The sequence below is a fragment of the Cydia fagiglandana genome, chromosome Z (genome assembly GCF_963556715.1).
Source record: "Cydia fagiglandana chromosome Z, ilCydFagi1.1, whole genome shotgun sequence".
Classification (NCBI taxonomy): Eukaryota; Metazoa; Arthropoda; class Insecta; order Lepidoptera; family Tortricidae; genus Cydia; species Cydia fagiglandana.
The window spans coordinates 39,795,738-39,811,314 of record NC_085959.1 but is presented as its reverse complement, the minus strand read 5'-3'; the positions used below and the strand labels follow the sequence as shown (position 1 = coordinate 39,811,314).

The window sequence follows — 15,577 nt, the reverse complement described above, 5'->3', positions numbered from 1 at the left end:
CTATAGTTCCAACGTCTGTAAAGCCCCCTATCCAAAAACCAAATGATAAATATTTTAAAACAGCCTTGGTAAATGGTATACCGATTGATTGCTTTGTTGATTTAGGCAGCGAAATTTCGATGATCAATCTTTCAGAGTTTATAAAGCTTTTTAATATTAAAGATGATTTAGAAATCAATTTAACTAGTGATTTTCCGGTACTTAACGGATTTGGAAATGGGGCAGTACAAACGTTGGGAAAACGTAATGTTCAAATTATATTGGATGGTGTGGCAGCTAATGTAGACTTACTAATTGTCCCTGATAATAGCAGTCCTTTTAAGTTGATAATTGGGCAGACGTACACAGAACAACCTCATATCCTTATGATTAAAACTAGTAGATATTTAAAAATCGTTCAGGTTGATCAATTAGGTGGTGCGAATAATAATTCAAGTAGTCATGTAAATGTAGCTCAGGTTGATCAATCAGCTATTGTGAATAATAACAATAGCAGTCATTTAGATAAAGTTCAAGTTGATCAGTTAGCTACTGTGCATAATAAAATCAAACTACTTTGCGATAGTGATGTCCAGATCTCAGGCCCGACCGTCATTACGGTACGCACTGACCCGGTTTATGAAGGCGACGTTTTTATAGAAGGAGGGTTAAGAGTAAACAATGGAGTAAATTATTCTATATCGTCCGGCGTATTTCGAGTTGGTGTTGGAGGGGTAGGTCAGATTATGGCAGATTGCCCTGCTCCTAATACTTGTTCGTTAGTCAAAGATGCCTTGGTTGCACGTGGCCGGATAGCTCAGGAGGAGACCAGTGTACATGTTTTGAATATTAGGACTCGGAATGTAGAGAAGGATTCTGGTATATCAAACTGCGATTTAAGATGTGGTGAAGATCTCAATTCTCAGGATAGAAACCAACTTCTAAATTTGCTGAATGAATATAGAACCTGCTTTGCTTTCGATTTATCAGAACTAGGTATCACGTCAGTAGGGCATATGTCCATACAGCTACAAGATGATGACCCCGTTGTTTATAGACCTTATAGGTTAGCTGCATCGGAGAAGGAAAAGGTAAGGGACATGATCTCGGAGCTGTTGGATAATGATATTATTCGTCCTTCTACGTCACCCTATGCCAGCCCAGTCGTTATTGTTAGGAAGAAAACTGGCGAACTACGCCTATGTATCGATTTTAGAGCTCTTAACAAAAAGACGGTGAAGGAAAACTACCCTATGCCGCTCATCGACGATCAACTTGATGTTTTGGCGGGTAACCAGTTTTATACCACCTTGGACTTAGCGTCAGGGTACTATCAAATACCCATACGCGAGGAAGACAGGTATAAGACTGGGTTCGTAACACCCGACGGGCATTACGAATTTAATCGGATGCCCTTCGGTCTCGCCAATGCGCCTGCAACGTTTCAGCGTATTATGAACCAGGTCCTGGGCTCGGCCCGTCATAAGGAAGCCTTAGCCTATCTAGATGACGTTATTATACCATCGAAGGATATTGCTGAGGGAATGTCAAGGTTAAGGTCGGTTTTAGACTTGTTTCGTAACGCGCGCCTTACTCTAAAACTCTCGAAGTGTTTCTTTTTTGGTCGTACAGTGGATTATCTTGGCTTCGAAGTATCTGAAAATGGGATACGTCCAGGATCGAAGAAGATAGAGGCAGTGGAACGCTTCCCAGTTCCTGAAAACCAGCATAATGTTCGGCAATTTTTAGGTCTTGCGAGTTTTTTCCGGCGGTTTGTACCTCACTTTTCTATCATAGCCAAACCCTTGACACAGTTGTTGAAAAATGACGTCAAATGGTTCTGGGGACCAGAACAAGAGAAGGCCTTTAGAACCCTTCAACGTGAGTTAGCGCAAAAGCCAACCTTGGCGTTGTACGACCCTAAGGCAAGCACCGAGTTACACACTGATGCTTGCAAAATAGGCGTCGCTGGTATTTTGCTCCAAAGAAATAGGGATGGTGTCCTTAAGCCTGTGGCGTATTTCAGTAGGCAAACCACCCCAGAAGAGCAAAATTACTCGTCCTATGATCTTGAAACTCTCGCCGTAGTGGCCTCTTTGCATAAATTTAGGGTATACTTAGTAGGAATTGTTTTTAAGATCGTTACAGACTGTAACTCGCTTAGAGCTACCTTTCAAAAAAGAGACATGCTGCCTCGCGTTGCTAGGTGGTGGGAGCAAATGCAAGAGTACAATTTCAACATCGAATATAGGCCTGGCAAAATAATGTCTCACGTGGATGCGCTTAGTCGCAACCCTGTCCCTGACTCATCACCGTCAGTTAGCGAATCACATAACGTTTTTAATATAGTGAATTCGGATTGGCTAGCTACCGTTCAGAATGCAGACAGTGAGGTTCAGAGAATAATCGGCATCCTAAATGACCCTGAGTTAGATAATGTCGTTGATATTAAATCCAACTACAAAATAAAGAATAACAAGTTATTTCGAGTAACTCCTGATGGCGACCGATGGGTAGTTCCGAAAGGTGTGCGTTGGCAAGTAGTTAGGCAGAATCACGATGACATAGGACACTTCAGCGTAGACAAAACCCTAGAAAAGATCAGGGCTTCTTATTGGTTCCCCAAGATGCGTGGTTTTGTCACAAAATATGTCAAATCTTGTCTTGAATGCGCTTACTCTAAGTCAGGCGGAGGTAAAAAGCCGGGATATTTGCATCCAATTCAGAAGGTCGATACTCCGTTCGATACGCTACATGCCGATCACGTTGGACCATTTGTTAGGAGTAAAAGGGGTAACGTCTACATACTGGTTATAATAGATTCGTTTACAAAATACATATATTTGAAACCCGTCAGAAATACCAAATCTCAAACATCTATTAATACTTTTCGCGAGTACTTTGGAATTTTTGGTGTTCCTCGCCGAATTATTACCGATCGTGGCACTTCGTTCACTAGCGAATCTTTTAAGAAATTTTTAAGTGAGAAGAATATTAAGCATGTATTAAATGCCGTTTCCACACCCAGGGCCAACGGACAAGTGGAACGTTATAATAAGACTTTGTTGGACGCTCTGACTGCGAAATGCATTGGATCAGCTGAAAACAAATGGGACGACCACTTGCCCGATGTCCAATGGGGACTTAATAATACGTACAACAAAGGTATTAATCGTACACCGGCGGAGGCGCTATTTGGTATAAGGTTAATAGGGTCCAGTGAGAGTCGTATTCTGACAGAGTTGACTGACGACATCACTAGCACAAACTGTCAAGATGTAGATAAGATTAGGGAGGATATAAATTCGCATATAGAGGCGTCACAGGAATCCCAAAAATTATATTATGATGCAAAACGTTGTAATCCCAAGAAATACGAGGTTGGGGATTTAGTCCGCGTTGAAAGGCAAGTTCAAGCTACCGGGAGTAGTAAAAAACTTATACCTAAATTCCAGGGCCCATATAGAATAAATAAAGTGTTTGATTATGATAGATACCAAATTGAGGACACCCCTATGACGAAAAAGGGTTCCAAAAATTATTCCACTGTAGTAGCCGTTGATAAAATCAGACCTTGGTTGAATTATGTGAGGCCTCACGATATCTCGTCCGGAGAAGATGATGAAGTTGATGACCAATCTGAGAATGATTAATTTACGAATGCTAAAACTGATTTAGGATTCTCCGCAGATCTTGTTGCATATATATATTAATCATAAATATGGAGTCCGAGATTTATTACATTATTTTATGTTGCTAATGATATTTCTTTTCCAGTAAGCATAGGCCATGAAATAATGCCTATTAATATATAAATCCAGGCCATGAAATAATGCCTATTAATATATAATGACAGGCCATGAAATAATGCCTATTAATATATAAATCTAGGCCATGAAATAATGCCTATTAATATATAAATCCAGGCCATGAAATAACGCCTGTTTGTATGTACTTTACAGGCCATGAAATAATGCCTGCTAGGATAAGATTAGTATAGTTTTTCTTGTTTGCTTGTATTGGCTATGAAATAATGTTTGATCACGGATAGATAAGTCAAGGGCATCAAATAATGCCTTTAATGTATAAAACTTTAACTACCTAATATGTATTAACTAAAATACCTTTGATGTGCTATGAACTACTGTTTATTTCATTAACTTGTGATGTATTGTTGTTAATAGTCATCTATTACAGTGATTTAATTTCATATAGTCGGTTACTTATTAATTGATCGATTATATTTAGTCAGTAAAATTTATTGTGAACTTCAACATGTTTCATATATTATTTTAGATTTACGAGGTCGTTGCATCAATTTGGATGGCCGACTGTTAGCTTCATATAATTAATAACATATTATTTACATCTATTTGGTACTTTATTAGTAATAATCTGATTAATTTGGTAAAATAAGTAAGTGTGATGATTAAACCAAGACTGACAGTTGGCACGTCGACCAATCAGGGAGCTGCTAAAGTGGTGGCGCGGCATTCTGATTGGCCGACAGTGATGACGCGTAAAGTAGCGGGAATTGCGGCCACGCGGCCTTAGCGCAGTCTTGTTTTAACCACGAACAATAAAGGAGATCGAGGAAGAAAGTACTAGTCTGCGAATTGTATGGTTAAATTATTTTATTAAAGCTTTTGCTTAAAAATATAGTAAAGCATTTGATATTGTGATAATAAACAGTAAGTACTTGAATCAATACCATCTTTCATTTGTTTATCTAAATTACATACCTTTGGCTAGCCTCTTAGCTTAAAACACTAAAATCCACCCTCGTGCATCTACATGTGTTACACAGAAGTTTTTAATAAACAGTTACTCTTATAACTATAAAGTGTATTATTGAACTAAAACATGGCGCAGTCTGTAAAAAAGTAGAAATATATTGTTAACCACGTGCTAAAGTTCTATAAGCTGTTAAAGATGGAGCATTCCATCAAGCTGCCACCAAACTTTGATTTGCGAGCTGCAAATGCGGCAACAGAATGGCGGCTATGGCGTCTCTGTTTTGAGGACTACTTGGTCGGTTCAGGGCAAGATAATGCCGCAGACAAGATAAAATTGGCCCTCTTGAGAAATATGTTAGGAATGGAAGCCGCCAGAATAGTCATAACGTCGCTACAACTTTCCGAGAGTGAAAAAGATAATTACGACTCGGTAATGAACGCAATTACAAAATATGTCAGCCCGCGTGTAAATGAAGTGTTCGAACGTTTCAAGTTTAACAATAGGAAACAACTAGAAGGAGAAAGTTTCGACAATTTCTTTACGGAATGTAAACAGTTAATTTTAACATGCAACTATAAACAAAACAAAGATTCAATAGAGGATCAATTGTTGAGGGACAAAATAGTGCAAGGAGTATTAGACAAAACAGTACAAGAATCTTTGCTGAAACTAGATAACCTTACACTTGAAAAGGCAGCCAACTACTGTCGCACTTCAGAAATGAGCAAACAACAGGTGCAGGAGATGAACCCGACAATAGAAATTGATGTAGTCAAGAAATCAAAAGAAAGAAATCAAGTACAGAAGAAATACTTATTTCAATGTAGGAGATGTCAAACTCAACATGGGCTGCGAGAATGTCCTGCCTTTGGGAAAAAATGCACCAGATGTGGAAAATTGAATCACCTTGCAGTCAGCTGTAAAGTCAAGAAAATTAATTCAACTCAAGAAGATTCAGAGGAGTCTGATGGTGATGACACTTTATTTTGTGGTGCACTTACTAGTAAAGGGAAAAATAAATGGATGGACTTTATTAACATCAATGGAAAGAGCACATATTGTAAAATTGATACTGGCGCAGAAGTAAGTATCATGCCAACAAAAATCTTCAAAGAACTTAAATCTAGTGAGGCGCTCAGACCAACAAGTACCTTAGAAGCGTTTGATGGTACAAAAGTCAAAGCCATTGGAAAGATCCGTCTCCATTGCAAATACAGGGAACGAGAGTGTTATGAAGACTTCAGAGTTTTAGATTGCAAGTCAATGATATTAGGACTGCCAGGTTGTGAAGCTTTAAAACTAGTAAAGCGAATTTACAGTGTTGATGAAGCTGAAGATGGGACTCTAAAAGAGGACTTTATAAAAGAAAATATAGATGTTTTCCAAGGTCATGGTAAGTTTCCAAAAAAATGTGCAATACCTACCGTTGACCATGAACAGATCTGTCATCCAGCACCAAGAATTCCTTATACATTGTATGAACCTTTAAAAATAGAATTGAACAGATTAATGGAAAGGGGTGCTATAGCTAAAGTAGATGATATTGATAGTCTTGCTTGTATTAATAGACTTGTTATAGTAGAGAAACCAAATAAGAAAATAAGATTGTGCTTAGATCCTTCAGACCTCAATAAAAGTATTGTTAGGAAGCCAAAAACTCTACTGACAGTTGAAGAAATAGCTGCTAAGTTGCAAGGCAAAAAAGTGTTCAGTGTATTTGATTTGTCAGAAGCATTCCATTGTATACCTTTGACAGATGAGTCATCATGGAAATGTTGTTTTTCAACACCCTTTGGAGTTTTTAGGTACTTAGTACTTCCATATGGCTTATCTAATTCACCTGATCTTTTCCAGGACCAAATTGAAGGCTACTTTGGAGATATACCAAATGTTATAACTTGGTTTGATGATATTTTAATAATGGGCGAGACAGAGGAAATTCATAATGAAGCTGTGAGTAAAGTTTTGGCCAAGGCCAGGGAAATTAGAGCAGTCTTCAATAAAGATAAACTACAATATAAACAATCTGAGGTCAAGTATGTAGGCCAAATATTTAATGGAACGGGTATGAGTGTAGACAAAGCAAGAGTTGAGTCACTAATTAAATTAAAAGAACCAACAAATAAAGATCAATTACAACAAATAATTGGTTCTTTCAACTATGTTAGACGCTATGTTCCTGAAATGGCTGAGTTAATGGCACCATTATGTAAATTACTTAGAAAAGACATTGAATTTCAGTGGTTACCATTGCATGCCAGAGTTTTTAAAGAACTAAAAAATAAAATATCTCAAGCTCCTGCTTTGTGTCCATTCAACCCACAAAAACAGATAATTTTGCAATGTGACGCTTCTCAAAATGGAGTCGGTGGCTGTTTGTTTCAACAAGGACCAAATAATGTGTTAAACCTTGTAGCATGTGTTTCAAGAACTATGAATGATTGCGAGTTGAATTACAGCCAGACTGAAAAAGAATTATTGTCAATATATTTCACAACTCAAAAGTTCCATAAATATATTTATGGATCACATGTTGTAGTTCAAACTGACCATAAGCCTCTACTTGCAATAATGTCTAAACCAATTAGTAAAGTAGGATCACCACGTTTAAGAAGACTTTGTCTGAAGCTCTTAAACTATAGTTTAGAACTGAAATATGTGCCAGGCAAAGAAATACATTTTGCTGATATGTTGTCAAGAAACAGTTTAAAAATAACAGATAATGATCCTCAGATGTTAGAAATGGTACATTCTGTATCTGTTCATTTACCTATGAGTGAGGAAAGAAAGGCTCAATTTAAACTGGAAACAAGTCGCGACTTAACTCTTAAAGAAATATATAAATACTACTATGACGGATGGCCAGATGAGAAAAAACTGTCAAAAAAATGCCTTCCATATTTTAAACTCAGAGATAAAATTTATGTTGAATCGGGCCTCATCTTTCTTGATAATAAAATTATTGTACCAGAGAGTTTAATACAGTATGTACTTAAATGTGTACATGAAGGTCACAGTGGTATTAGCAAGTCTATTCAGAAAGCCAGGCAACTTTTCTACTGGCCAAAACAAGCATTGGATATCAAAGAGTTTATTGAGAAGTGCCGAACTTGTGAAAAGTTCAGTTCATCTAATTCACATGAGCCATTATTACCTCATAAAATTCCAAAATATAGATATTACAAAGTAGGCACAGACATTTTAGAGTTTGCAGGTAAATCATACTTAGTCATTGTTGATTATTTTTCTCATTGGCTAGAAGTTAGGCCTCTTACTAATAAAACCTCGAAATCTGTAATTGATGCCATGCAAGAAGTGTTTACAAGATTTGGATATCCAGTAGAAATCATTGCGGATAACAATCCATTTAAATCTCAGGAATGTATTAGCTATTATAAGTCTAAAGATATTACAATAATAACCAGTAGTCCGCATTATCCTAGAAGCAATGGAATGGCAGAAAAAGCTGTTAATATTGCAAAAAACTTACTAAAAAAAGCTTCAGAGGATAGAGCAGACTACCGAAACTTTATTATGAGTTATAATAACACTCCGTTGTCTGGACTGAAATACTCTCCGTCACAAATACTAAACAGTAGATGTATCAGAACCAATGTTCCCACTAATGGACAAGCATTGGAACCAAAGGTTGTTAAAGAAATTTATAAGTTGTTAAAGTTAAGGCAATCAATTACTAAAAGTATTCATGACAGACATGTTAAGAAAAATGAAACTGTATTTCAAAAGGGAGACCATATTGTGTACAAAACAAAAAATGATGACTACTGGAAAAAAGGAATTATACTGGGTAAGTGTAAAGAACCAAGATCATATTGGATCACTAAAGACAGTTCATCCAGACCTTTTAGACGCAGTACTCATCATCTTAAAAAGTCTTTCACCAATGTTACATCTCTAAGCAGAAACTTCAGCGATGGGTCACCTTTTATTGATGATGATGATGATGTTCATATAGATGATAAAACTAATACTAAGGATGTAGGAAAAAATGGTAACAATAAAATGAATAGTGATTTGTTAAATAACTTTAATGATAATAATGTAAGAGATAATGAACCTGTACCAAATTATTACCAGACTAGAAGCGGTCGTGAGGTAAGACCTAGGCAGCTGCTAGACTGGTAGGGGAGGTGTTGTGTATCTGTGGTTAAGTACACTATGCTATCTGTGGTCCTGTGTTACACAGAAGTTTTTAATAAACAGTTACTCTTATAACTATAAAGTGTATTATTGAACTAAAACAATTCTGACTACTTCTCCGTACAAACGTTCCTCCCTGGATAAACCGTGTACAAATGACATTAATGGAAAATATTTGTAAACAATTCATTTTATATTAGACATAACTATACTTACCTAACCTAACCCTTCGTTTGAGTTTTTCTATCTTTCGACTATCAAAAAAATTAGGAGCGAAAAACGAATTCTATACCAATTTTATATTGAAAATATGCAGAGGGGAAAACGGAACTACGTTTATATAGAAAAGCGGTTACTTACTTGGTGTTGTCCCCTTCTCCCCTTTCGTCTTAAGAATGTAAAAAAAATATTTATGTCCTGGTATCTGCAATTATAGGCTAAAATAATAATTATACCTGTATATAAATAACGCCTTTGTTGAATAAATGCATTGTTATTAATTATTTCAGCAATTAGCTCTTGGTTGGGTGCACAGGCCTTGGCACGACCTCCGATGTTCAAAGGAATGACATAACGCTTGCTCGCAGGTTTTTGCTCAATTAATATGTGTGTAAAATCTTATTTTCAAAAGGTGGATTTCTACTTTTAGGTACCTGAATATCTAAAATAAAAAAATCGAAAATCGAGAGGGTTGGGTCTCATGACGTATACGTGATAGTGTAATTGTATAGTCTCTTACGTAATAATTCAGATAATCTGAAATGACACTGGCTTGGTCCCATAGCAAATAAAAATAGAGGTAAACGAGCAGACGACTGTCTGATGGTAAGCATTTACCGTCGCACATGGGCGCCAACAACACCAGAGGGATTGCAAATGAGTGTATACTGCATACCTCAGGGTTCTCTGTTTGTAGTCGCTTTTCTCTACAACGCGGGAAAACGCTGGACTCCGCTACGAGCGCAGCGCTACGAAAATGTTGGTAGTGAATGTGTTAATATGGTAGTACAGTACTCTCTTTTCTTGAAGGTTTGAAGGTCATATCGGTCCGGAAATACCGCGGGTGACAGTTCATTACACAGTTTAGCTGTTTACACAACAGTACCTATATATACAATAACCGTTGTACAGTGTCTAAAATTTTCGGTACAAAATAGTCTGCCGTTTTTTGCGGGGGAGGGGCACATCAAATGTATAGGTACGTCATGTCAGACAAACGTCAGTCCATACATATGGTTGACATGTGGTTGACCATTGGCCGCCTATTTTCGACAGAGGGGAACGCCTGTTAATGGCGGCTCCATTGTTAATTACTCCGAGTTGTACAGATCAAATCTGACGGACACGTCTGTACGTATATCTCCAGCTATTCTTTTAGTTCGTTTCGTTCGTATCAGTTTAAGTGCCGATTCGTAAAAGAGATAATATCGGCGAGTAAACAGCAACGTCCGTCCACGCGACACCTCAGCGAAAAGCAAAGTTTGACGCTCCCCGCCGGCCGTACACATTATCGCACCTTACCGAGCTTGAGCGATTTAGAGAGACACTGTAGATGCCTACCTACAAACAGCTGCTATATATACCTTTAATTCTTCTTCTTTTAAAAAAGTGGCTCCCATCTAATGTATGATGATTTCGCCAATGTAAAAGTGTGTTGTAGGGCAGCGGTCGGCAACCTTTTAGCAGCCAAGGGCCACATAGCAGTTAACGAAGTGGACGCGGGCCGCACTTTGTTAATATTTATGACATAATCAGACATTGTCATTTGTCAATATTACATACAAAGTAGCCAGGGAGGCTCGCGGGCCGCAAGTGAGAGGTTCGCGGACCGCATGCGGCCCGCGAGCCGCGGGTTGCCGACCGCTGTTGTAGAGCATGACTTTGCTCGATATTTACTACTCGCTCGTAGTTGTTTTTAGTAAAGTGATAGCTGTACTTTACAAATTTAATAGCCACGACGGATTGCTGGGTGTTGACCGAAGCATCTTACACGTTTCAATACTAATTCTTTATAAGCCGATGATTAGCTGCATGCATATGCTATATGCTTCAGTTTTATAATTTGCAGACTCCCACGTTAGTTCACTGCATAATAAGTTATCAATATGTCTAGGAGCAAAAACAAAAAACAATATTCTCGAGACGACTTCGCCATTTCGAAGTGTTCAACCGGAAATCCTAGTAAGTACTTATATGAAATTACACGCTTTTCAGTGTTACAATAATCAGTTAATACGAAACTTTTTCCTTAACACCGAAATTGGCGTCAAAACACTCACACAGCACGCAATGCAGGCGTAGTGATAATTTGCTGTAACCACCCTTAATGTTCTGTTACCGGGTGAATGTTATCATTTCCTGCGCGGGCGCATGTGAGCTTATAGTAGTCCAGTGGACCAGCAAAATGTGGTCTCGAGAACCATTAATACAGGCGGACTGCAGTCCCACCGCAACTTGTATGGTGCAGTTGGCGTGCAGTTCCCATACACATTGCAGTCGGATTGCATTCCGTCTGTATCGGTCCTATAAGGCACACGAGGCCGCTCTAGAGGGCATATCGGGAAACAAGAAAAAGGAAATTTCGTTATGTGCCTCTCTATCGTTTGAATATGCAATACTGATAGAGAGGCAGAGGATAAATTTCGATTTTCGTCTTTTGCGGTAGACCCTCCGTACTCGTACGATCAATATGTTGATCTGTGTGTTCAAACTGTGGTCATTCGGCCAACGCGCTAAGCAATCGCAATGACAGCTGTAATGGTCGACCGTAATGACAGTGCGTGAGGTCCGTGTTTGACAGTAATCTGCTGCGCGGGATTACAGCCGCCGGCGCCATCTTTAATTCCAGAGCCAAGATGCCAATCGTTTGCGCCGCAGCAACGAAACAGTAATGTATCTCTATCGCTATTACATATAATGCGAGAGAGAGATATTAGCGTTTCGTTCGGCGCAAACGATAGGCATCTTGGCTAGGCCCCCTTGTGCACATACAATTTGTACGAGCATTGCACTGTCGCTTCGTCTGTGCGGAAAAAGAAGAGTCGTGGAATGTATGGGGTTCAATACATCTTCATCATCATCTTCACGACTCTTCTCTTACTTACCGATGGAATAAATATAGGCAACTCTACATTTTTGAGTTCGAAAACGGTCTATATGACTGACACTTATCTGTCACATATAACTGAAAGTTATCCCTAGTCCTATGGAAGGTAGAGGTTACTTTTACTTCTACACTATACCTAGTCCATAAATATACCCCGCTTGCAACTTTGAAATTACCCAATTCACAAACAAAAGTTATGATTGGTAAACAAAAGATTTCATTGGCTAAAATAAAATTCTATGTCAAACATCTTGCGCGGCATTACAATACTTGACATTGTCAACATGCGCGCTGTACAGTCGCCATCATATATATCGGAGCGGCCAAGGTGCTCACAAATATCTGAGCACGCCCCTATTGTCAAGGCGTTAGAGTGCATGTTCAGATATTGTGAACACCTTGGCCGCTCCGATATATCTGATGGCGACTGTACAGTTGAGTGCAAGGAGTGTCGGTCGAGGTACAATACACGTGGGGTCAATTTTGAGTTTCCGAAGACTTCTGTAGTTATTATAACTCATTGAATATACCTAAGCAATTACAATTAAAATGTCCAGATGCTACAGTCACCCTATATTTGTATCACAGCTCCCGTTAACATTGTTTTTCACCGACAACAGAACAATGTGCCATTGCTTGTCATTGTATGGAGATGCGTTGACAGTTGGTGTCATCGTGAGCTACTGACTGACGGTTTTTGTCACGAGGGAAATTAGGCTGATTGACAGTAAAATTAACAAGATCTTTAATAGAACAATGAAACCCACTTTACAAAACAGTTTGCAAAGTCATTAAAACAGCAACGAAATATTATAATTATAGACGAAGCTCTCTCATATCATCACCGTACCCAAGCTATGTGAAAAATACTATAGTACAGTTAGCATCAATAGTTGGTGAGCGGGCGAGGTGTTCAAAATGATCTTGACGCGACTTTATTGTAAAGAGAATAAGAGCGCGTCAAAGTAATTCTGAAAACCTCGCCCGCTTAGCAACTTCTGCTGCTGACTGTACAGAAATCAATAATCTTGCCTGTACTTAATTACGTATTTTATGGGTGATAACACACGAATCTTAATCGAGGATCTGTTACATCCTGGCAAACTGGTCCGAATCACAACAAGAAATAAATGATCCCCTCATATTTTAATGCAGTAATAAGAATGCCTACATTCTTATTACAGAAAAGCTCAGAAAAGTTATGAAAACTTAGCGTGGACCGACCTTTTTTTTAAGAAACTAGGTATTCTTTTATATATTTAAGTTTTATTTACTTTTTGTTGCAGTTGCAAGCCGACAATGTGACGTTGCCGCCGGCTCCCGCCAAAACGATTTGCCGCCATTTTGATTTAGCATAGACAATCTGTGTTGCCATGTAAGTATTCAATTAAAATATTACTATATAATGGCGAGCAATTTCCGGACTACGCGAATACATTTTTAGTCAGATTTGTTCGTATCTCAAATTTAAATCATGCCTGAAATCTGCGATGGCCAAGTCGTCCTTTTTATTTAAAAAATATGGCAGAGGTTTTGGGCATAATGATACATTAAACTACTTAAAATTGGCTTGACCAAATAAATTGGATCCTATAACTTTTTCGGTTGCACGACTTAAGTGGGTACCTACCATTTATAAATGCGCTTGTATATATACGTATATATGCACATCTGTAAACGTTAGCCATTTATAGTAATTCAGGTTTGTTTCTTTTTAAGCACTAACTATTTACTTCCTCTAATTAACTCGTATTACGGTCAATCGAAGCAAAATACTCCGCCATTAAGTATTTACTGCTTTTAGTTCAATACTAGTCTGGGTAAGTATTTATTCATACCTCGAGTCGAGTGAGTATATTTCGCTTAGGTACGTACTTATTTGCTGTCGTAATAAAATCAAAGTAATAGGTATTGGTTTGTAGACCGTGCCGTACTTTTTATGAAGTTGATTCCGATCTCATTGGCAGTCACTTAATCGTCAAAATAAGAGTGCTGAAGTAGAAAAAGTATTTTACTTGTTGAGTATTTTATTAAGGTAGGTGTATAGCGAGTACGAAATACTTACCATTCGTTAGGCTAAAAGCTCTAATCATTAAGTAGAGTTTTTAGTGCAAGTAAGAAGCAAGCACTTTTATTACCTACCAAGTATGCTCGATGGATAATTAAGGTCAAATTATTGAGACATAGGAAACCGAAAAAAAAGGTAAAGTGTATTTACCGCACTTGCGTAGGTAATTAGATCTTGCAGCTATTAACTGATCAATTTAAAATGGTTGACTTTTTTCATTTTAAGGGTTCCGTATCTCATGAACCGTGATATCTAGACAGTTTAAAGGGGCCCATTGATTAACAGTCCGCTGGACGGTATCGGCCTGTCAGTTAGAACAAAATTTCGACAGTTCCCAACAACTGACAGGCCTATACCGTCCGGCGCACTGTTAATCAGTGGGCGCCTTTACCCATTCTGTCATCAGAGCTGGACTTAACGAAAATGAGACCAACTTGAAAGTACATACTTACTTGAAAAGACAAAAGAGGAACGCAAAAGTTAAAGTAATCACTAATTTTGAAATTACTTTAGGTGATGTAATCCAGTAATTAAAACTTTTTTGCGTTCGTCTTTTCATCCATGAGTATAAGTATAAAACTTAAAAAAAAATACTTATGACCTTTACATACGACGGAGTTCTGGAGTAACAAACACATGCATAAAAATTCGTCGAATTGATAACCCCTTCTATTTTTGAAGTCATAAATAAACAGAAATCATGTTGTATAAAAAACATTCCCTGGCAGCATCAACAAAAACGTTATTGACGTCTCTATTGCACCGACTGTGAGAAGTCGTGGTCAAGAAATAAAAAAATAAGTTTGACGAGTCAATTGTTTATGACAGTTCCATTTTTTATCGATAATTCGCAAAAATAACATTTTCAGGTTTTGTTTTTTCAAAAGCAGGAATTTATAGATACGAGTTTTTATATAGCTGGTCAAAATCTTGTCAGTAGAAAAAGGTGAAAAATGTAGGCGCGAAGGGATATAGTCTCATAGAAAATCTGAATTTCGCGCCTTTTTCTACTGACAAGATTTGCTGGGCCATCTATAACTACGAGTACATAAATACACGGTCGGTAGACTTTGATAAACAAAAAAAACTGGTCAAGTGCGAGTCGGACTCGCGTTTCAAGGGTTCCGTACACCACACAATTTTCAAAAATTTTTTTGTACGTGTAACGTGACGTGAGTGAATGAGTCAATCAAGTTTTCAACACATGTAACATGAAGTTTTCTGGCGTGGTGGCTTATATCTCTGCAAATATGCAAAGTAGCTTCTAGATAGGAAATTAAATGCCGAACAATAGTACAAGTGTCTAAATGCGAAGACTGAAGACCGAGCTCCGCGTAGGGCTGAAACTCGGAGCGTCCAATGGGTCGCGCTTCCTACAACTTCCGCAAGTGTTTTAAAAGCGAAGGCCGAAGAGCGATAATACCTACAGGTGGCCAAAAAATAAGTACATTCCCGTAACCAGGGGGGTATTGGGATTATACCTACCTACTGAGCAACATTTACTATGGGACCCGAAATCGCGAAAA

At 38.1% G+C, this 15,577-nt stretch overlaps 1 protein-coding gene across 1 annotated transcript in view; it reads left to right on the top strand.

The window, feature by feature from the left end:
• The window catches only part of LOC134678390 (uncharacterized), a 104,203-nt gene that overhangs the window by 43,680 nt on the left and 44,946 nt on the right, over nucleotides 1-15,577 (top strand). The window contains exon 3 of the mRNA XM_063536950.1: nucleotides 13,270-13,358. The gene's annotated coding sequence lies outside the window, so the exon portion shown is untranslated. The remainder of the gene's footprint in view (nucleotides 1-13,269; nucleotides 13,359-15,577) is intronic.